Source organism: Podarcis cretensis (genome assembly GCF_951804945.1).
Source record: "Podarcis cretensis genome assembly, chromosome: 10".
In the NCBI taxonomy this organism is placed as follows: Eukaryota; Metazoa; Chordata; class Lepidosauria; order Squamata; family Lacertidae; genus Podarcis; species Podarcis cretensis.
In genome coordinates, this window is record NC_137179.1 from 35,396,755 (window position 1) to 35,421,054 (window position 24,300).

Consider the following 24,300-nt stretch of genomic DNA (forward strand, 5'->3'; position numbering starts at 1 on the left):
ACACACAATTTTTTTAAATCTTTCTGATTGCTGTTTATTGGTTTTATAGTCCTTTATTTTATGGTGTCTTCTTTCATTCTTATTCTTCTTATAAAGCTCATTGAGAATACAATTAAAGGGAATTATTAAGGCAACTAAAATTGTAGGATGAGCGTTGCTCCTGGGAGGGAGGAAGGAGTCAATGGACACCGAGGGTTGGTACAAAGAGAGAGTTTATTTCTGCTTCCTAGGATAGCAGAAAGGTACTGCGTGATCAGTCACAGTAAGCACACTTAAAGAGCAGTTACATACAGCTTATATTCCCTTCAGGTCCCCTTTCCCTCCCTCCCCAAGTTTACATCCTTGAGCATGAACAGACCTTCCTGTCTCTGTACTCTTATCTTGGGGGGAGAAAGGTCACCCAACTATTAGGAGTACTCCTGGTGCCATCCCTGGGCGCGGGGGCTGACAGGCCTGTCTTGCAAGGTCTGTGTGTCAGCGTGGTCAGGATATTTACTTTTTAAAATATATATATATTTATTGAAGTTTTGAAAAGGTTACAAGAATATAAAAGAGAAAAAGAAAAGAACAAAAAATACAAAATACACACAAAAAAGTAAAAATAATATAAAAACAATTTTAAAAAACACACATCATCCTTTCCATATCTTAACTTTCCTTTACTTGTTTTCCTGACCTCCTCACACCTCCCTTTTTTGTATTCTAGTTCAATTAGTAATTTCAGCAAATCCTTTCCATTTTTTCTTTTATCTTAATAATTCATCTAAATATATTGTAACTTTGCATTTTCACCTAATAACACTCAATTTTCAATTAAATAATTTATTTTAAAAAACCTAACCTGTTAATTAAGTCAGCAAATCCTTCCATCTTTCACTACTATATTCTGTCATTCAATTTGCCTTAATTTATTTTAACCTTATCTTACCATAAAATACCTTAAAACTTAAGACTTAATACTTATTTATACATAACTCCATATTATTTCTACTAAAGCCAAATAGTTTCCTTCCAACGTTTTTCCTAATATTCATTAATTTTACAATAATTTCCAAAATAAAACTTTAAAATTTTTCTTCCAATCTTCATCCAGCATCTCTTTTTTCTGGTCTCGGGTTATGTCAGTCCTTATTGTCCTTTTTTTCTTCTGGTCCATCAACCTGGTAATCTTATGTCCGAGGCTCTTAAGTCTCTTCCATGTCCCTTCTGCAGATCTTCTTCTTGTTTATACTTGCACTTTACCTACTCTTTTGTTGATCTCTTTCTTAGTTTCTTTCCTTTCTCATTGAAGAGTAGATCTCGGGGATGTTCCAACTCGAAAATGTCTCCATCTTTCCTCAAGAGATCAGCCCATTCCTCATTCCCCATTCCCCACAGACAACAGCGTAGTCCAGAGGATATTTAAAGACATACTTCAAGGACCCTCCAAACTTAAGGGCCCCCACAATTCCAGATCTCCCCTGGCCCGCTCCAGGTTCAACCTTCAACAACAACGGCTTATGCTCCTGTGGGGCCTCAGGCTTCTCCATTTGTATTGCTTGAAGTTCAACAACAATTTCCTCCCCGTCTTCTGCATTTGCACTTGCTCCATCAAATCAGGTTCTTGAGTTGGCTCCTGAGTAATTCCTGTATAAATATTCACTGTTTGTCCAAAATTTTTAACTGCAACAGTCATCAAATCCATTTTCTCATGCAACTGTTCTAACAGGGCACTCGTCTTGCAGAGAGCAAGCACCAAAGTTTCTTTTTTTTTTTTATAATAATTTTTATTAATTTCCACACATATAATAAAGAACAATGTAAAACAGTATCACATCATACTCATCGGTTCTTACCCTTCTTTCTTTGACTTCCCCATACCTCCCCATCCCTGTATCCTTGTTTAATAATTCTTTAGCAACCCTTGAGTCCATTATCTTAGTTCCCTTTCATAAAAATTTCTTAAGTTTTTTTTTGTTTACTGCTGCAATTCTTTACTTCTTACCCCCTGACATCCTAACATTCCTCAATTTTGCAATTATTTTTAAGATATATTTTGAAGTTCTTCCAGTCCTCTTCCACTGTCTCTTTCCCCTGGTCCCGGATTCTGCCTGTCATCTCGGCGAGTCCCATAAAGTCAATCACCTTTGTTTGCCATTCTTCCAGAGTAGGTAGTTCTTGCGTCTTCCAATACTTTGCCAGTAGAATTCTTGCTGCTGTAGTGGCATACATAAAGAAAGTCCTATCCTTCCTTGACACCACTTGGCCCACCATGCCCAAGAGGAAAGCCTCTGGTTTCTTAGGAAAAGTCCACTTAAGGACCTTCTTAATTTCATTATAGATCATTTCCCAGAAAGCTTTAACCTTTGGGCAGGTCCACCAAAGGTGGTAGAAAGTGCCTTCAGTCTCATTACATTTCCAACACTTATTATTAGGCAAATGATAAATTTTTGCAAGCTTGACTGGGGTCATGTACCATCGGTAGATCATTTTCATAATATTTTCTCTTAATGCATTACATGCAGTAAATTTAATACCGGTGGTCCATAACTGTTCCCAGTCAGCAAACATAATATCATGACCGATATCTTGTGCCCATTTGATCATAGCTGATTTCACCGTTTCATCCTGTGTATTCCATTTTAGCAACAAGTTATACATTTTTGATAAGTTCTTAGTATTGGATTCCAACAGTTCTGTTTCTAATTTTGACTTCTCTTTCTGAAATCCTATTTTCCTGTCCTGTTTAAATGTCTCATTTATCTGATGGTAATGCAACCAATCTCGAACCTTAGGCTTTAGTTTCTCATAACTCTGAAGTTTCACCCTTTCGCCATCATATTCTAAAATCTCATGATATTTTGGCCATTTAGAATCCATATTAAGCTTTTTTACTTCCCTAGCTTCCATTGGTGACACCCACCTAGGGGTTTTATTTTCCAGCAAATCTTTGTATCTAATCCAGACGTTATACAATGCTTTCCTTACAATATGGTTTTTAAAACTTTTATACACTTTTACCTTGTCGTACCATAAGTATGCATGCCAACCAAAACTATTGTCATACCCTTCCAGGTCCAAAATGTCAGTGTTCTCAAGAAGTAGCCAGTGTTTCAACCAGCAGAAAGCTGCTGATTCATAATAAAGTCTTAAGCACCAAAGTTTCTTCCAGACACATTTTTGTTCAAGGTTACAGTCTGTTCCCAGGATCCTAATCACCACAGCTGGAAAAACCCCAGATCGACTCCAGCAACAATTTAACAAACTCCCTCTAGAGGAGGCAGTTTCTATTTGTATCCATCTTAAAAGCAAATCCAACAAAAGAAAGTTACTTTCACTTTTCGAATTTTTAATTCCTTTTAAATGCAAAGGGCAACATTGAAGATAATTTGTATCTCTTCTTTGGTTGTCTGTCAAAAGATGTTTCTTTCACGGTCAATGAACTTCACCAAAAGTCTCCGTCTCTGACACCCCGTTCCCAGGTTTGAGACGGTGGAAATTTATCTTTCTTTACTCTCTCTCCTGCAGGTATAAACAGTCAAATTTCCCCTCTTTACTCCTGCTTCAAAGAGGGGTTTGGATAGTTAAAACAGGAGGAATTTTAAATCCTTATGAACAGCTTTTCAGACTTTAGCTTGCACAATTTTTGCTTCGGGTTATTTACAAAAACGGAAGGCGGACTTCCTGTTTAGAGCCTTCCCGCTTGAGTGCCAAATTAAAATGTTTCTTTGCCCAATTTTCCGTTCTACTCACGGGTACTTGTTTTAGAGTCCAATTGCCCACAGGAAAAAGTCAGCGCTCTCCGGCAATGGCTGTGCGGCTTCACTCCGTAAAAATAGCGGTCGATTCAAGACACTGCGCCACTCACCCCCACGTCGCTTCGGACCCCGAGAAAAGGGGTTTCCTTGCGTGTAGGGGGGGGGCGCTCCTGGTGTCAGCCGAATCCCACGTTCCCAGGCTTCCTCTGCCTGGGATTTTTAAGGGGTCTCCACCTTCGCCGCGGCGGCAAGACCCGATTTTCACGGAGCGGGTTCCTCTGGATCAGAGGAATTCCGCCATTGCCGATGGCGCTAACCCGGAAGTCCCAGGGATATTTACAACCGGTAAGATAAGACCCAGATCCGCCATCCCGTCTCCACTCGGAACTGACAAGGCCATCCATTAAGCTCATGGACTGATAAAGGAGAAGGCTTTGTTTATGCAGCTGGGTTAGTGTTATACAGCTCTAGCTAATGGATTTTAGCTAATGGATCCTCAAAGAAAGAATTTGGGAAGTTTGGGGCCTAGTTTGGTAACCTGTCCCTTCAAAATGAACAGAAATCTCCCTTTAACTCAAAACTGTGTTTTCTCCCTGAAGAGAAGCTGCCGCTACACTGACTGCTTGCTCATGAGTAGCCCAACCATACATACATAATTTTATTTGTATGCCGCCTTTCCACAGTCCAAACCATGGTCAAGGCATCTTACAACATGAAAGAATATAACTACAGCATAACAAAAGTAGTCATAACCAATAAATAAAACATTAGAAAACACACAACCAAACTGAACAATTTCCGCATAAGTCACAAAAAATCTAAAATAAAAATACAAAAACCCCAGCAACCCCTCCCAAACAATACCCCAGCCCAAGAATAATCAGCCAGAATGAGTTGTAGGCAGAGCATATTTAACAAGAGACCGCAAGTTTCCATCCTGCTGACAGTTTATAAACCCAGAAGAAGTCAGGGAAAGAGGCAGGAATACAGAGAACTTTGAGAACATTGAAGGTGGACTTTAGAGTAAGAGGTTGAGATTGATAGGTGGGGTTACGTACCTCTCCCTGCATCCCCATGAGCAGAACTTCTCTGTTCTGACAGAAAGACAGAGAAGGGAGTGAGTACAATCTGCTCTTGAAGAAAGCAGTTGCTTAAGCAGTGAAGAGCCTGGGGCTGTGGCACCCACGTTTTCCAGCAAGAGGTATACTATTAATCACCTTATTCTCCAACTGTCTTTAAGTCACGGTGTCTTAAAGAGCTGCACGCAAACAAAGATCTCTTTTGCGTCCCATTCCATTGTGTACAAGTAGGGACAGCAGTTTTTTAAAAACCCAAAGAGGAGACAATCAGGAGTATGCAGCTGCAGCTTCTCTAGCGGCAGTGATAGATGCTGTTTTTCTTTCCCTTGAGGAACAGAAGGCCTTTTCAAGTTTCCATGAAGGAGAAAATCAGCCTACGCAGCTGAAGTCTCTTTGGCAGCAATAGTAGGTGCCAGGCAAAATCATTCTCTTTCCCCAGGCCTTTGGCTAATAAAAAAACTATGGCCTTTTATTCTTGGGGGGGGGGTGTGCTTAATATTTTTGTTTGCTACTATGTATTTTGTGTTTTTATATTGTAAATTGCCCTGCGATCCTTGAATGAAGGCTGGTTGAGAAATTTAATAAATAAATTAAATAAAAATAAAATAAATAGGTGCTGCATTTTCCTTTACATATTCTTAACATGCACAACGGGGGGAGAGGAGATAAAAATTATGTATCAAATTAATATATGTATATCTACAGGAAGGTCTACTGGCACTTTAAACAAGTTAACTAACCTCTAGCAGACTGCAATGGTGGCTGCTGGCCAGGGAAGAAATGCTATTGTTCTCTGAATGCTATTATTGCAACACTACAGGTAGGAGCCAGTAAGTTAAAAAAAAGAGATACTTACTACCTGTATTTGGGGAGTTAGGGAATCAACTTTAATTTTCTTAGAAACTATTCCAGATTTGTTTTTTAAAAATACATCATGAATATGATTACACACAAAAGTATTACCCATTATTTTCCTTGGCATATAGGATTTTTCTAATCCAGAGAGATAGAGGGAGAGAAAAATACTGAAACGTTTTTTAAAAAAGATTTTCCCTATAATTATTTGGTGAGATACTGCTCTGTACAGCTTCTTTTTACAGTACTAAAACAACCAGACCTGAATTATATGTATGTGATGTGCATGCTTTTGACAATGGAATTTAGCCCATGGGTGTTTTTCAGAGCTAATCATCATTCTTGCTATTGTAATGAAATGAATAGGCTTTTTGAAATTTCTTGGTGGTGCAGAATCAGAATTGGAAGGGTTTTGCAGGTTATCTAATCCAACTACTTGCCCCGAAGGAGAATGTGTGGCTTGTATCTAAAGCAGCTGTGACACTTTTTCGTGGTCCCCCTCCCTTTTTTAATGCAGTCTTTGTCAGATTCATCAGTTACCAGCTCGCTCCAATAATTTTTTTCTGTTCATTTTGAAAATTTAAAAAGTTTAAAACAGAACACTCCTATATATATTTCAGTCTCTCCTCATGGCTAACTTGACCCTGTTCCTTCAGCTAGCTATTTATTTATTTATTTATTTATTTATTTAAATACATACACCGTTTGATTGTAGTAAACCTCAAAGCAGTTTACAGAAGATAAAACAGTAAAATGAAGAAAAAATTTCAACCTCACTTTAAAACATACAAAAGTTAAAATACTAAAACAAATTAAAATTACCTCAGCTTCTGGATAGCATCTGGGTAGGCTGGTCTAAACACAAATGTTTTTAGCAGATGCTAAAAAGAGTACCGGGAAAGTGCCTGCTTACTTTCAATAGGCAAGGAGTTCCAAAGTGCAGGTGCTGTTACACTATAAACGACTGAGTTCTTACAAATGCAGAACAGGCATTATGTGGCACCTGAAGTATTGCCAATTCCACCAATCAAAGCAGTCAAGTGGGCGCATGTGGGGGTAAAGCAATCTCGTAGGTAAACTGGTCCCAGGTTATTAAGGGCTTTATACGCTAATAGTAACACCTTGAACCTGGCCCTTGTGTGAAAAGAAAATAGTAACACCTTGAACCTGGCCCTTGTGTGAAAGAAAAGTTCTAGGTATCTCTCAGGCTTATATGCTGCATATGGAAGATTAGTTGGTCTAAATCATGGATAGGGAAACTTAGACCTTCAGATGTTATTGAACTTCAACTCTCATCACCTTTCAGCATTGAACATGCTGGCTAGAACTGTTGGGAGTTGGACTCTGACAACAACTGGAGGGCCACATGTTCGCCATCTGTATTCTAAATAAAAATATATTACCTCACTTTTCATTTGTAATGGGATTGTCCAGAGTAACACACTATGAATTTATTCCTGCGTACTTTGCTTTGGCATAAACAGTGTGCATCAAACATCTGTTTCAGGTTTTCTTTGTAACTAGGGAGAATGGCAAAAGCAGTTTCCTTTCAGGAAAGGTAATTACAAGAGCTGTGTTTGGGAGCTACCACCTTGAATAAACAAAACCTGTTTAATTTAGTCCCAGATGTAGTTCAAGGCAAGTATGGCTCTGCAAACAGAACCATAATTAGATAAGCATGCTGGGACTACACATTTGTGAAAGGGGGAAATGTGTTGGAAAACCTTTGCTATCCTTATCATATACATAGAGTCAAGGAAAATGGTTCTTAAATCTTAAGGCTTTCCAAGAGGATAAAATTGGACTCTTAAGTGCAATACTATGCTCGTGCTCTTTGGAGTAAGTCCCACAACAAAAGTAGGTCTTGCTTTTAATTATCATGTATAAGTTTTCATTTTAAGGATTTTTAAAAGGCTCTCAGAACGTTATAGTACTCTTGAAAATTCTACAGCACCTGTATAATAGAAATGTGTTCGTTTTTCAAAAAGCATGTCTGCCCTACATCTGCAAGACTTGAGGCAGATTCAAACAGAGCTTCATAGAAATAACGATAAAGGCAAATTTAATACAATAATAAACCAACACAACAGAATCACCAGCATTAGCAACTCAAGGCTATAATGTCCATTCAGTAGCCATCTAGGCTTTTTTGAAGAGATAGGTTTCGTATCCTCTCTCAAAAGCTGCAAAAAACAGAACAGCTTTATACTACAGTTGTGAGGGGTGGAGGAGGCGAAAACAGTAATTCTACTGCCTCAGACCAATGGTGAGTGGCAACGAAGGTCAGGATCTTCTCAGAAATAGCACCTAAATTGTTGGGAAACCTCCTTGAGAGAGCTTAGCAAGTGAGATCAGTATGCAGTGATTATGGATGTTTTGGTCCAGCAACATTTGGAGGGCCAAATATTTCTCACCCTTGATTTATGCACTGTGTGCACACAGACCACAGGTCACCTGTGGAACGTAAAAAGTGGTTGGGTTCATGCAGATAGTGATAAATAATCTAGTTCAGCATCTGTAGTGAGAATAGGTAGAGTATCTTTTTGTTATTTATAAGCTGTTCACTAGCAACAAAAGACTTACAAGTACATGGTTGGGGAAAGACATGGTTGTATCTTGTTGGTTTTATTCTACTAATGGAAGTCTCATTGATCTAGCAGGCATCTGTCAGCAGAATGGAGACAGACATAATCTTATCTTCTCCCTTCCACACACCTCAAAATCTGCTCCTGAGCATTGGGGCACCCTTCAGAACAGTGTGGACCCTTGGCACGGGGGGGGGGGGGGGCTTTGGGGAATGAGGAATTTCCAAAAATGGTCTCTGCCTTAATTCTGCTGATGGAAGCCTCCATTGGATCAAAGAGCTTTATGCCAGCAGAGTAACTCAACTGGATACTACAACCCAAAGCATTTGATGCACCAGGAGCAGTATACGGTCTTCAAGCAAAGTTACCGGTAATAGTTCAAATAACCTAGCTGACTTCTATTAATGTTTGCATAGCCATGAAAAATACATTTCCATCTCAAAAGCTAAGCTTTGAAAATTAAAGCCAAATGCATAAAATACACTGGTGGTGTTCTGTTCTTAAAAAGTGTTTGTGGTGTGCTTTATCTGAAAGTACAGAATAACAACTTCACGTTTGGGAGGGAAATAATGGCTGACTCATTGCTTGCCTCCTAGGACAAAAGAAAAACCAGTCTATGGCAATTTTCAGTTTTTCTCTTTTGTTAGGCCATCTTTTCAAGCAGTAACAGAAGTGTCAGAAAAACAGATAGAAACTTCTAAGCCCCTCTCATGCAGACTTTAAAAATATGCTTATAATAGTGTGATTATAGTTTGTCTATGCCATTTTACCCAAAGAGATGCTAAGAAATAGTTTGGTAGTGAAATGCTTTAACCCAGCTTATTCAGTTACTGGAGCGCTTAACACAACTGAGTAATTGGTGTGGCCCCTGAAGAAAGGATTTTACCCAATATGCATTGGGCTTCTGATAAACTCTGTCAGTCTGTTTATTGATCCAGTCCACAAAACACACAATAAAACTTGCACATTTTAGGACTTTTTAGCTGTTTTTGTCTACTACCTTAGAATGATCTCTCTCTCAGATTTGCTATTAAGCCTTTAATGCTGATGTCTGTTTCTAGAGAGAGTTGAATTGCGATGACAGACAAAAATATTTTTGAATATGTCCTATAAGCATCTTGCTGTTTAAATTAAAAGTGTGCATGAAGGGCAGTGGCTATGATTAATTTGCTTATTATATTACCCATTGTTTCTTGGTAGCAGTGATGCTTTGTATGCAAATAGCTTAGGTTCTAGATAGATGTGGCATATTAACTTCTTCCTGAAATAAAAGAAGGTGAGTGGTATCGGTGTTATTCTTTGATGAAAATGGGAAAGAGAATAAAGAGGGAAGGGACTTTAAGTCATGTTTGTTTATTAAAGGGCTAGAATACACACCAATAAAATGAAATATATTGATATCAAACAGACATACAGTACATGCATACATAATCTTCATATACTGTCTATTGGCCCAGAAAGGTTATCTTCTATACGGTCTGTGAAGATAGCTTTTTTTCACGCAGATGTGAACATTGCATATTTTGTATCTGTTAGAAGTGCACTAAAACAGATATGTATTGTTTTTACTATGGAAGTTGCAAATGGTATACATAAATTTTAAATATTCCTAATTATAGCCCTGTTGATTTTGATTGTGTGGTGTCATGGCTAGAGTACTGGACTAGGACTGGAGAGTTATGGGATCATATTCCATTAGGTCCTGAAATGCACTTGGTGGCCTAGCGCCAGTGTGACTGTCAGCTTAACCTACCTCACATGATTGTTGTAAGCATAAAATGGGAGGGAAACCATGCACATTGCCTTGAGCCCCTTGGTGGATAGGTGACATATAAATGTAGTAAGTAAATAAATACATAAATATTCATTATTCAGGAATTGTTTTAGATAGAAAATGCAGCATAACAAAGCAGTTACTCTGTTCTGATGCAGAGTTGTTTGAGAAAATAAAAACAGAACCTGCAAATGCTGATTAATCAACAGTTGTCACTTTGGCTAATATAAGGACAGAATACTGAACTAGATGGGCCTTTGGTGTGAACCAGTAGGGCTCTTTATTTTTGTAAGTAAAACAAATTCATTTACTCCAATGACTGCTTTCCAATATGTTTACTTTTGGTTTCCACTGTCTTATGTTGTTCCTGCATTGCGGGGGTTGGACTTGACTTTGGCTTACCTTCTAACCACAGTGGTACCTCGAGTTAAGTACTTAATTCATTCCGGAGGTCTGTTCTTAACCTGAAACTGTTCTTAACCTGAAGCACCACTTTAGCTATTAGGGCCTCCTGCTGCCGCCGCCCTGTCGGACCACGATTTCTGTTCTTATCCTGAAGCAAATTTCTTAACCTGAAGCACTATTTCTGAGTTAGCGGAGTCTGTAACCTGAAGCGTATGTAATCTGAGGTACCACTGTATACAATTCTATGATTCCCTTGGCACTCAAATTTATTAATTTATATGACTCCCCTAGACTAAGTCTGAAAGGCAGAAGCAGGCAATGTGGTCCAAGACAGGCCAATGGGCAGGCAGGCAAAGGGGTCTAGAGGCAGTTAATGTTGTTCAGCACAGAAATGGTGTGAACTGAGTTGCCGGAAACAAGCCAAGGACACTTCTTATATAAGGCCAGCAGATTCCCAGGTTGCCTGATAACTTTGGCTTACCAGTCTCTATTCTGCCCATGGTAACAACATAGAGCAGCAATGATCAAGCCAGTAATTCCCTCTACATACAAACTATCACAGTGCTACATAAAACAAGCTGCCTGGACTCTGCTTATGTGGTTTGTGCCATGCATAGGCAGAGCAATTCTGTGCAGTTGCCTGTCTTCCTGGGATGCAAATTATCTCCCTGGTATATACATTCCAAAAGCTAGCATAGTTGCTTTATTATATTGCTTAAATTAATAAACTAATTTCATTTGGGAAAATAATTTACCTGAGAATTTGGATTCCCATGCTTTGAATATGAGCTTCAGGATCTAACTGAGGCCATTTTCAATATAATAATATATTTTTAGAATTGTTCTGAGTGCTGATTAAAACTAAATTGATCCATTATTTCTCCCCAACAATTTAATGTAATCTAAAGATTAACACCAGCTAATATTTCTTCTATTTAGTACAAGTGACGCAGACTATACCTCATGTGAGATGAATGAGCAGTTCTACTGACTTCTTTGGTAAATGAAACTACCCACAAACTGGACCCTTTTAAATCTGAATGACTTTCCATTCAAGAAGATTACCTTTTTGAGTTTTTTATTCTCAGTTTCATAACAGTGGTACTGGGTTGCCTAAGCAACCAAAAAAAACACCAAGATACTGGATGTCTGATGGCTTATATATTCCTAAATATACTTAAAGCATTCTGTAGTGACTCCAGGCATAGTACCGTGCAAATCCCTAACTGTGATAAAAAAGAAAGAGAAAAAACATTTGCTGATAGATTTTGCCAAGAGAAAGAATGTATTGGTATTGTGCCTTAATTATGATGATGACTTTGCAGGATGCACAAGTGAAAGAGCATATTTGAATTTATCCTGGAGATGACACAACTTGATTTAAGCTGGCATGTATTGGGCACATAAACATTTTACAATATGATAATAATTTGTCTTTCATGCTTTTATCCCTGAAACAACAATACTGTCTAATGCTAGTGTTCAAAAATGTCTAGAAATGCAAATCTTACACTTTATCCTTTCCAGCAGGAAAAATGATTGCCAATTTCCAAGTCTTCTGCTTCTTGCTATCCATAGCCAGTTAACAACTGAAACAGTGAGTGAGTAGTGAAGTGATTTGCTGAAGGTCAAACTGCAGATCAGAATTTCCAGTTCATGATACTAATTTGTCTATTAGGACAACTATCCTTTTAAAGTTATTTATATAGCTGATAAGCCTGAGGAAGAAAAGGACATTTTATGCATGTGTAGTTTATATATGTTTTACTTTTACATGGGGGAAACGCTGGTTCTTATACTTCTATATCACTCTGCAGTCTGTGAAACTTGAAAAGCAGTTTCCTGCGCCTGCCATGAATACCCCACTTCCTCTTTCATAGAAGATATGATTCCATGAAAGTACTGAAAAGAGTAGCTAAAATAATTGGAGTACTGATGGTGGTGAATTTCCCCTACAAAGAACGGCTTAGTCAGTTGGAGCCATAAAAAACCCCCACACCGTTCCGCATTGATCATGGATAATAATTAATAAACAATATCATGGGACAGCTCATTAACACCGATTGGCAGTTGGTTCACTTTGGACTTGGGCTGCAATCCTGTGCTCCCTCAACTGGAAGTTTTATTCCCATAGGACACACTAGGACTGAATAAACATCTGAATAAACATGCAAAGGATTGCACTGCATGTCTTTCCTTACAACTTGCGAGTTTTCAACCTGTAGCTTGAAACGCATTTCATCTCACAACCATTTTGCTACATATTTTCTATACTTTCCTTTCATTTTTCTTTTCCTCATTCTGTTCAGATGGATCTTTTTTACAGCATGTGGTCATTGTTTCCTATATGTTCAACAGCACATAGCATCTCACACCAGGTTCTTGGTACCACATAGGAATAAGGGCAGGGTCACATGCTCTCTTGTTGGTTCCATAACCAAATGTTTTTGGGGCACAGGTTTTCAGGATATCTGAAAATTTTGTCATTTTCTCAGTTCCAGGATATGCCTTTATCAATTATCCAGTTTATGTGAGGATAATTGAAGGCACTCGTTACTATAATGCAGGGGTAGCCTATGTGGTCTCTCCAGATATTGTTGAACTCGTAACTCCCATTGGCCACTGGAATGGCCAGTATTCACAATTGTTGGGATGACACCATCTTGTGATTCGAGGACCCAATCCCCGCTTGGGGAATAAAGACACGTGGACACAGAATGTAAGGTTAATGGGTAAGGTAAAGGCCACAACTTTATTGATTACAGCATGTGAGAAGGTATTGGCTTAGGCATTGGACCACAGAACATTAGACTCCACCCACTCGTAGAGGGGTGAGTCTGAGGAGGGGTTAACCACCAGTAGGGGAAGCCTGTTGATGCTAATTCAACTATAGGCTCTCTTCCTGATGTCACTGAGGGTCATGCCATGGCTCCCCGCCACACGGGCATCAGACAGGATCCACGACCGCCGGATTCCTTTAGAGGAGTACCCAAAATTGTCGGGGAAGGTGATAGCCACACCTTGCCCCCCGAAACACCAACAACACATTCCAATGCCTAACCGCCAAATACCATGAAAGTTGTGACAGTTGCTACGAGGTAGGCGGAAAAAACCAAGAGGCTGGGCCAATTTAGCCAATTGGAAAAAACTCCTACCAGGCTCCCTGGTTAAACAGGGCAACCAACCAGAGGTCCATAGCAAAGTCTCAGGAACAGCTAATCTAAAGGGAGTGGAGGGTGGGTGACTTGAAGAAAATGTGTGTGCAATGGTGGGGATGGCTGGCGCGGCTGCATTTGAGCAGCAAGCCACGCCCCTGTCGAGCTTCCCTATTGGGTGCCCAACTGGGGAGGGGCGTGGCGCCAGCCCTGGAGTTGAAGCAGGGGGCGGAGCGCCCCCTGCATGACGCAGGAATCGTCTCCCGCTCACAACCCCTTCCCTCCTGGGAGTAGGAAAGGCTTTGGCTACCTATGCAACATGTCCTTCATTGGATGTCTTCCTGATTTCATTCTCTATCTCAAGATCACCTGAAACATTTTAGCCAGGGGGGCAATGGTATGACCCCAGTGATGATATTATTTAGGAGCTGGTATTGTCGGTTCCATTAAGGGACGTGGGTGGCGCTGTGGTCTAAACCACAGAGCCTAGTGCTTGCTGATCAGAAGGTTGGTTGTTTGAATCCCCGTGACGGGGTGAGCTCCCATTGCTCGGTCCCGGCTCCTGCCAACCTAGCAGTTCGAAAGCATGTCAAAGTGCAAGTAGATAAATAGGTACTGCTCCAGCAGGAAGCTAAACGGCATTTCCGTGCACTGCTCTGGTTCGCCAGAAGTGGCTTAGTCATGCTGGCCACATGACCCGGAAGCTATACGCCGGCTCCCTTGGCCAGTAAAGTGAGGATGAGCACCGCAACCCCAGAGTCATCCACAACTCGACCTAAAGGTCAGGGGTCCCTTTACCTTTACCTTTATTGTCAGTTATTTTACAGTATATGACCCTTTTGTGACTTGTGTGATTTTGCGCCCTCTTTGATTCTAATGCAGTGAGGGCAGCTGTTAATGGCTTTCACTCTTGAGAGATACCACTTACCTTTCATTTCATGATTTCTGACCACTCATATTTTAGAAAACCTTTTCCCCTGTCCTCACATTTCATAGAAAGCTTCACTGGTTTCCCTTCTCCCCTACCTCACTTCCATTATGTTCTTGTAACCACATTCCCATGACAGGGTCCTATAGCTGCACAGGAGACAGCAGCATATACAGTAGAGGTAAGGAACATGTGGTCCTCCAGATGTTATTGGACACCAACCTCCATCAGCCCCAGCTAGCAGGACCAGTAGTCAGAGAATATGGGAGTTTTAGTCCAGCAACATCTGAAGGGCTACACAGTCCTTCATCTCTTGTCATGAATTATTTTGTGTATGTGGATTCAGCTCCTATTTAAGAAATATGTCTCAACATATACAATTTTTAGTTAATTCTGGAAACTAATTTTAAAAAATCATTTGGATGTAGCTGATATTACCATAAGAAAAAGTGCTGCCTGTGTAAGAGGTAATTACAAGGCTATGGAATTGACAATGAAATTAATGCTCTTGGTGTTTATCATGCTATTAGCACTTTTACATACACATTGAATAAATCAGTTTTGTACAGCTGGCTATTAAATAGGAGTCCATTGATTGTATAGAAAATTAGAGAAAGAAAGTTCTCTAAAGGGAAATGGTTCTGCATGAAAATCAGAAAGAATGATAAACTGGTGTCTGATGCCATCAAAGGAATGGATGGGGGGCTAACACGCTTAAACTTAATCCAGACCTCAGATTGATGTGCTGTTGATGAAAAGTACTGCAGATGTAGGTGATGAGGTAGTTCAGTCTGCTCTTGATTGGGTTGCCTTCCTTTTGAAACAGCACTGGGGATGCTCCTGGATACATCACTTTCCCATGCTGCCCAGGTGGGATGACTATAAGCACCTTTCATCAGCTTGATATTGTTGACCAGCTACAGGCTCTCCTGTAGAAGACAGAATTGGCCTCAGTTATCCAAACTTTGGCTACTTTCTGGCTAGACTGTTTCAATGTACTCTAACTGAGACTAATTTGCGAAAATGGTCTAGACACTTCCGTAGGTTCAAAATGTAGCTGCCGGACATTAGTCTGGTATCTGCAAACAGGAACATATAATCCAATCCTTTGTCAGCTCTATTGTCTACCTATTTGCTTTGAATTCAAAATGATACAGTTTGCAGAACAGCACCACCGCAGCAACATATATTTGGATCTAGTCCATTATATTTTATGATCTCTGTTTTATTTATTTAACCTATGCAATGAGTTGCTCTGAGTACATCAGTGGAAGAGCAGGGTAGTCACTGGCGGGGCAAGGTGGGTGTGGTCCGCCCCGGGTGTCATCCCTGGGGGGTGACATCGCCGCTTCACCCCCCTGAGACACTCGCCCCGGCCCTACAGGTGGCTCACCCTGCCTCCGTGGGCAGCTTGCCGCTCCCCTGGGTGCACAGCATGTGTGCCACTCTGGGTGCCGGAGCAGCTAGCTCCGCCTCTGAGGGTAGTATTCAGTTTCCAGGAGCACCAGTGGCACTGGCTGGTGGTCTGTTTGCAGGATGGCTAGATTCACTAGTGGAATGCTCTTCCTGCAGTATTAGTTTGATTATTAGGTATCATAGACTGTAGCATTTCCTGAAACTTTAGTGTCTAAATCTTCTGATTTTTTACAATATCCTTAAAAGTCTGCCAGAGCTGCTTCTGGACCATAATATATATGGGAGGTAATTAGTGCATAGATATCTGCAGCCCGGATGTCTTGATTCAGGAATGGCAAACCAGCCATAGCTGTGCATCATGGACTAAGTAAAACCAAAAGGAGGTGCACCTCAAAAGAACTTTATGAAAGTGTATTTGCAGCAGTGTTACCCTTTTCACATGATGCTGTGATGTCCCTTTGGAGAATATCCACAGATATTTTTTAACACATAAGTAAGAAAACAAATAGCACATTCATGCCTACTCAGTAGTAAGTCCCACTGAGTTCAGCCTCCTAAGGCTGAAGATTTCAGTTCTTCAACCACTTACCCCAAAGTAATCCCCATTGAATTCATCCCCGTTGAATTCATCAGGACTTACTTCTGAGTAGATGTACATATGGTTGCATTGCAAGTACCGTTCCTCCCATTTTCTCTTTGCTGTTGAGGGCATCAGGATAGGTTTACTTTTATTGTCCACTCATCCTCCATCTCAGCTTTATACCTCTTTAATTTGAGTAAAAAAACATGTATTCAATTGTATTAAATCAAAGAATTGCAGTTAACTTGGTTTGTAGTACAGAATTTTCATGTCTTCCAGTTCTTTTTGTTCTAATATTTGTTTACAACCTTAGTGCTGCTGTTTTATATATGAACAGTAGGATTATTCTTTTCCATGAGAAGAATTAAGTTCCAGGCCATAAGAAGCTTCCCTGGTGTGTCAGTGTTGATGCCAGCATGTAGTTACAAACAATATGCCTTTATAGCTTGTTTGGTGAGGTGGACACTTGTTTTCCCTTGAGAAATAAGCTCTGTAGAGCACTTGCTCACTCAAGAAGCCAGAAATATTCACAGCTTCTCAAATGCAGTAGTACCATTTCTAGCTTTAACAGATTGCTACTGTCACACATGCTGTCTTGCTTACTTTGCTTGGTTAGCATCATGTAGGCTGCAGAAGCTGTAAAGAATTCAATTCTAGACCAGAAATGTGGGGTTGGATAAGACCTACCTATGCTTTGAATAGAACCACTGAAATGTTTATGACAAATTAGTATTGAATCATTTAAGTCCCATTGTTTTCAGATTGGCATGAATTCCATCTGGAATTCTTTGTAAAATGCAGCTTTTCTTTGTAAAATATAGTCTAATGATTGCTCATTAGATTTTGTTTGCTTATTTTAACTTTACCTATTGCAAATATAGCAGTGGGGATGTAAATAAACATTGTCAGCTGACATTAATAAAAGTATTCCATGAATCCTGACTTTAAACATATAAATTAATATCGGCAGTCCATATGTCCAAATAGTTATCCCAACAAGATTGATGAACATAAGCTATATATGAAGGGGAGAACGATTTGCAGATCACTGAGTAGCAGATGGTGGGTGTTTATCGTTCCATTAAGTTGCACAGTGTACAATGGAGTCTGTTCACAGGTAAGAGGGCAGAGGATTACAACCTAAGATTTTCTGAATTTTGTATTCCATGTCCAGTACTAAGTTCAGCATAGACAGTCAAGTTGTAAGGTATTGATGCAGGCCAATATACAGAAATGCCCATTTGTAAATGGGCAAACTTACATTCCTAAGAGAAAACAGAGAAGAACAGTGTTTTTTTGGTGATGTGAAGTTGCCTTATCCCATTGGTCCATCCAGCCCAATACAGTCTATTCTGCCTTGCAGCTGATCACCAAGGTCCCAGGTAGAGTTCTTTCTCCATTCTAATACCCCAGATCAGTGCTATTTTTATAGAAAAAGAGGTGCCAGAACTCACCACGAATGCCCCCCTTTTCTCTTATAATGGCAATGGCACCCACCTAATTGGTGCTGGAACTGAGTTCCGGCGAGTTCTGGCTGAAAAATGCCCTGCCCCAGATCCTTTTAACTTGAGATAGTGAAAACTGAATCTGGGACCTTCTGTTTGTAAACGTGTACCTTGCCACAGTACAGTGGTACCTCGGGTTACATACGCTTCAGGTTACACACTCCGCTAACCCAGAAATAGTGCTTCAGGTTAAGAACTTTGCTTCAGGATGAGAACAGAAATCATGCTCCAGCGGCGCGGCGGCAGCGGGAGGCCCCATTAGGTAAAGTGGTGCTTCAGGTTAAGAACAGTTTCAGGTTAAGAACGGACCTCTGGAACGAATTAAGTACTTAACCTGAGGTACCACTGTATAACTCTTTCCCTAATTACTGCATGACTTTGCCCTTGATATTAAAGTCTCAAAATCTCATGGGTAGGTATTGTCTGCCAAGTAGTTACATACATGTTCAATGCAAAATTTGTTAGTAAAATAACATAAGTTCTGAAGACTTAAGTTGTTTGAAGGAAAGAAAGAAAAAAACCTTAATTATGTAATAATGATGAAATGATTTGTTCTCCATGTTTTCCTTGGTACTTGAACATCATTTTCATTCTTGTCAATTAAAAGGAACTAATTGCATATTGTTCAAGTTACTAGTTTCTGGGATTAGCACAGAATCTTCCACTCTCTCCTTACGCAGTTTTTCTAGTGATGCAACTAAGAAAGTGGGGAGTTTGGTTAGACAAGCTTTGGCAGCTTGTGCCATATAAGCACTCTGTTATAATCCTGATTGGGAGTTCTTAAAAAAAAAAAAGATACTTAAAAGTATGTTAATGGAACCAATTCACTAATTTTCAAATAAATTTAATTCCATATTATTCTTGGGGCTCCTTCATTTTCTCTCTCTCTCTCTCTCTCTCTCTCTCTCTCTCTCTTGAATGTTCACATTTAGAAAAAATTGTTTTTAGATAATTATCTCAGGAAAAAGCATTAGGATGTGGAACAGTGTGGTAAGAGTTGGGCTCCTATCTCATTACACTAATTAGCAAACTCATTGAGATAGAAATGGCTTATGCACATCTAGAGACTTTTAGCTGTTTTCTTCAAACAGTAATTCCATGCTACATCCTTTTAAAGTCATCTTCCATTTACAATCTAGTTTGTCATGGAACATGAGAGTAGGGTGCCCTACTTTAAGAATACTATCCCCTATTTCAATACGTCCTTCTGGATGCCATACAACTCCAGCTCCCATCGTCCCTGCCAGCAGCATCTGTAGTAGCCAAAGGCTCCTCATTCCTGCTCTATTTCAAGGGCTATATCACACCCAAGTTCAGTTTTAAAGATGATAAACTCTAAGAAGAAAGAGCCTTGAAGTTGCCTATTAGCAGTTATTATCTGGACAGTGGACTGGGCAAGCCTGGAGGTCACCTGGTCACAGTTTTCCCCATTATGCTGAGATTTATTTTTCTATTTATAGTCTTTCTAAATTTGCATTTATGGATATATGTTAGTATATGCAAGCTGTTATGCAAATTATCTTTTATCCTCCTATGGTGATGTGTAAATAGCCACCCTACATAGGAAGCTGCTGATCTAGAAACAGAAGCCCAAGCCTGAGTTGCATATGCAGACCTAGTCATGAAATTCTTAGGCTGCTGGGCATTTTTTTTTAGACAGCCTCATACATTTGGCATAGGATATTAAAATATGTATTAGATGTATATAATGCAATGTGCTAGATTCAAAATTTGCATTAAAAAAAGCAAACTCTCAGTAGCTTTTTAATATCTTCTGCTGTTGCAAAAAAAGGTAAGCAGGAGCCCTTTCTATAAGTTTTAATCAGTATCAGCATGCTTCCTGTGACCTATTGTACTGACACTTATTTTATCATGATTCATTTTCAAAATTATCCCTGTGAAATTTGGAACTGTATTTATGGCAGGTGAAATTAAATGAACTGCTGAAACTAAGGTCACTATTGTTGACGAGTAGGTTGAATACAGCCATAATTAAATGCAGATAGACTGTACAATGAAACAAATGACCTAGTGTATTGTACCCACTGACAAAGAAACAGTCAACGGTCTGTCATCTTAGTACGAACATGAAAGAAGCTTTCTAAAGCTTTGAACAGTGAATTTATAGAGCTATTAAAGATGATAGAAAAAAAGTCAGTTGTGTTAGTTATGAAATGGATTTATTTCTGATTATTCAGAAATGTGCACCAAAAAATCTCAGTAAAATAAAACATGGCATTTGACAAATATTAATTTCCATTTTTGAAAGATCTGCTCTCTATTTGTCTTATTATGCTCTTATTTCTTGCTTTCCTTTTTCGTAATGTCAAAAAAAGTGCAGTGGGGAGATCAAGAATCAAGAAAAAAACTTTTTTTATCTCTTTTATTAGACAAAATGCATTTTCATCACATATACAGAAAATCAGATTAGATTTTTTTGAGGCAAGTAGCATTTGAGAAATTTTAAGCAGGTGTAATTTCCTTCTGAGTCCTATTGTTGTTGCACTGGAGTAGTTTGCCATATTCTTGAGGGAGGGAAATGGTTTTCAAACCTAAATATTTCAAGAGACTGGAGATTAAAACTTAATTGCATGCCATTGCATGCCAAAGTCCTGTGACCCTCAATTCCCTAGTAGGTAATAAACACATGCACACAAATATTTTGGTTTATGGGCTCAAATAGGTCACAACTTTATTGGTTACAGATGTCAGCAGTTTGGCTTAGGCATTGGGTGAAGCAGGAAGTTCAACTAAGGGTAAACCACCAATAGGGGGAGCCCTATGACTTACATCAAATAGGGGCACCCCGAGGGGTCCCTGCTAGGCTCGTGGCATGGCCCTAGAGGGGGTGAACGAAGGCGTTGTGACACCCGGGGCAGGGTGTCGCTATGTAGGGCGCATGTGCAGCATTGCTACGTACGACGCATGCACCGTGCATAGCAACGCTGCACATACACTGTACATAGCGGTTTGCCGGGATCCTGAGCTTGCGGCTGCAGCCGCGAATGGAGGATCCTCTACATGCGGCTGTAGCGGTGATGGAGGGATCCCACCGCCATTTGTACAGCGCATGTGCGACAGCGTTACATACAGCACATGCATGCGACGCTACACATGCGCTGTACATAGCGGTTTGCCACCAGCACTGGGATCCTCTGCTCACGGCTGCAGCCGCGAACAGAGGATCCTCCACATGCAGCTGTGGCGGTGCGATGGCTGCTTGCGCTGCCGTTGTGGGGCAAGCCCCCATGAGGAGCCTTCTTGTCACTGCCCCAGACATGGCACCCAGGGCGCACCGCCCCCCAACCCCCATTGCAATGCCATTGGGCCCTAGTTCACGTCTGGGCATTGGACAGAATCCACACCCGGCAAAAGCTGATGAGAGAGGGAGGGCCCCAGCTGCGCCATAGTTAAATATCCCACAGACTAGTAGTGGGGTAGGGATGACTGTAGAATTTGGGGCCCTGAAAAGTATGAATACGCACAGGCTGCAATCATAACCCTTCTTACATGAGAGTAAGCACCACTGAATTCAATAAGACTTACTTCTGCACAGACATGGTTAAGATTGTGTTGTTAGCTCCTAATTTAGCAGCAGCTGGAAATAGGGAGAGTGAGTAAGTAGCAGAATAGGCAAAGCCAGAAGCCTGGGAGTTTAAGCAGGTATTTATGTGCCAGAGATAAATTGCTTACCAATTTGTTTCAAGTAAAGCATTTGCTTTTTGAAGTATTAACAATATTGTTTTTGAAACATTTATTCATCATAATTAATTCAGTCAAATTTTACTCTATTCACTCCATTCACTTTTGCTGGCAAATCATATTTGCTTCACACAGGAAATAAATGGAGTATTCAGGGTTCTTTCAAAGTTGGAAACTCTGAAACAATACAAAGATAACTGAAGAGGCTAATACATTTTAAGAGCTACAACAAAGCATTGCTTAATGTAGTTCTTTTTGAATAAAAATGGATAGTTGTTTGTTGGTTTACACAAAGTAGTTCAGTACTAAAGTAAGCAGTACGAAACCAAATACCGGTAAAAGTGGTTTTGCCTTTCTTGTTCCTACTAGAAATAGGATCATACTTTTTTATAGACTGCGCCACTTCAGCAAAAGCCAATCCATGGAATAAGACCATCGGGCACAGCAAACAGATAATAATACATATTGAAATTGCCTAAATCAAAAATTGAAGGAAATTTGAGCATTCTGCCTCCAGCCAAACATCTGAGAAATATCAAGGAAACCCAAAACTAGTTTTGATATAACTTGGGAAGTGAAAGCCTGCACACCCCCACTTTAACTAGGCAAAGTCCACTGGCAAATCTGAAGGGCATTTGGCAGGGATGAAAGAATTTCACCCATTATGTTCCTTTCTTGTTCTTCTGGTTCACTTGCCTGAGTTCATCCTAATATTTTGTATCTTAACTGTCTAGAATATCTTGTCTCACTACTGTCAATACTCACAGTTCCGTATTAGTCTGCTGGGGGGGTGAGGGTTGTATGTTTATTCCCTGCCCCTCTTTCAGGTAGAAATAACTACCTTATTTTTTTAGTAGTCTTGGGTCTTCTTTTGCTTCAAAATTCACAAGCACTCTACTATCCAAGTTCGCTGTTAGAAGGAATAAGGCATATTTTTCTGCTCTTTTGTGTGCTTTTCATATGTTATGATACAGATTGGTGTCAGGGTTCAAATCCCCACTTAGCCATAAAGCGCAGTGGATGTCCTTGGGCCAGTCATGATCTCTCAACCTAATCTACCTCAGAGGGTTGTTATTGGTGGTGCAATGAAAAATAGATATTTAGAAAGGAGATAGCCTGGATGCCAGGATCCAAGTTTGGGGCAAGTACTCTTTAGTGAGAGAACCCCAGCAGAGATTTAAAATTACAAAATAAGAAGCAAAGCAAAATGTGCCCTTTCAAGTGAATTGCAAAGTTTTCCTCTTCCCTTAGCATAGGAAAAAGACCACATGATTGGGAAGTTAAAAATGGTTTACTTACAAACTCTTTAAAGGTTAGGTTCATGTGCATCAGGAAAGGTTGCACAGGCAGTAAGACTTGGCTTAGTTACAAAGTGATATAGGAACTCAAGAGTGGTTATATGAGGCTAGTTACACCACAGTTGTGAGGATAAAATGAGGAAGGGGAGAACTACCTGTGCTACCTTCAGCTCCTTAGAGGAAAGGTGAGATATAAATATAATAAATAAAATTTTAAAAAGCATGATTTCATTCATCCCATTTTAATATAGCAGTGCTTTAAAAACACAAAGTAACTAGCTGTCATTTGCCTTGCAGTATTCTTAAACAAGCATCTCCATTTTCTGCAAACATATACAGAGAAAGCATAAGGGGGGGGGGTTTGCAAAAATGTTCTGCAGTTCTTGCCATCATTGGCTGCCAATCATTCCAGTGATTATGCAGCAATCATTGCTGATGTTACATTTATAGATAGGTGATCCAGATTTGTATCACCAAAATTTCTTTCTGGATCAAGCATAGAAAGAATTTAAATAGATTAGTAGCACAGGTGTCATAATGTGCTTGTTACCATAGCTATGGCACACATTTCAAGCAGGAGATTTTATTCCACACTAGAATCTCTTGCTATGGCAACTGCAGTGCTGCTTATTGATATAATGTGGTAGATATAATTGATTCACTGCATGTTAAGGCATTTTTCTACAAACATTTACTCATCTAATGAATATATTCATGTTTTGAAATACACATCTTTATTCTATAGGTGTGAATAATTCAGTTAACATCACATTGACAATTACAAAAATTGCAATTTTATTATTTTTAGTATATTGTTCAATTCTGCCATGTATGGATCATAACTGGAAGTAGGGGTTTTAGACTGATGCAGCGTGTACACTGTGGAAAAACTGAATGCAAAAGAAACATATGCTTGAGGGGGAAATGTGGGCACATCCATGGGAAGGGTGGGGCTGTTTCAGCATATAAATTAGCCTTGGTTTGCAATTTACTGTGTTGTAAACCATTTTTTTTTCATATGTGATATTTGCAAAAGAGTAATTCAGGGATGTGAGGAAAAAGCAAAACCAAAGTGGTTGCTTTTTGACTGTTAGAATGTATCATTGAATACACACACACACACACACACACACACACACACACACACAGAATGTGGAATATGTATTCACAATCAGAAACTTCTTCACTGCTATAGCTCCAAAGAGGAAGAGAGTCGGTTAGTAGACAGGGTCTGAAAACAGCAATAATATTAGAAATGCTTTAGAAGTGAAATGATGTGTA

At 39.7% G+C, this 24,300-nt stretch overlaps 1 protein-coding gene across 6 annotated transcripts in view; it reads left to right on the forward strand.

The window, feature by feature from the left end:
- Positions 1-24,300, forward strand: part of ANKS1B (ankyrin repeat and sterile alpha motif domain containing 1B) — a 349,603-nt gene that overhangs the window by 121,437 nt on the left and 203,866 nt on the right. The gene's annotated exons all lie outside the window — the stretch shown is intronic.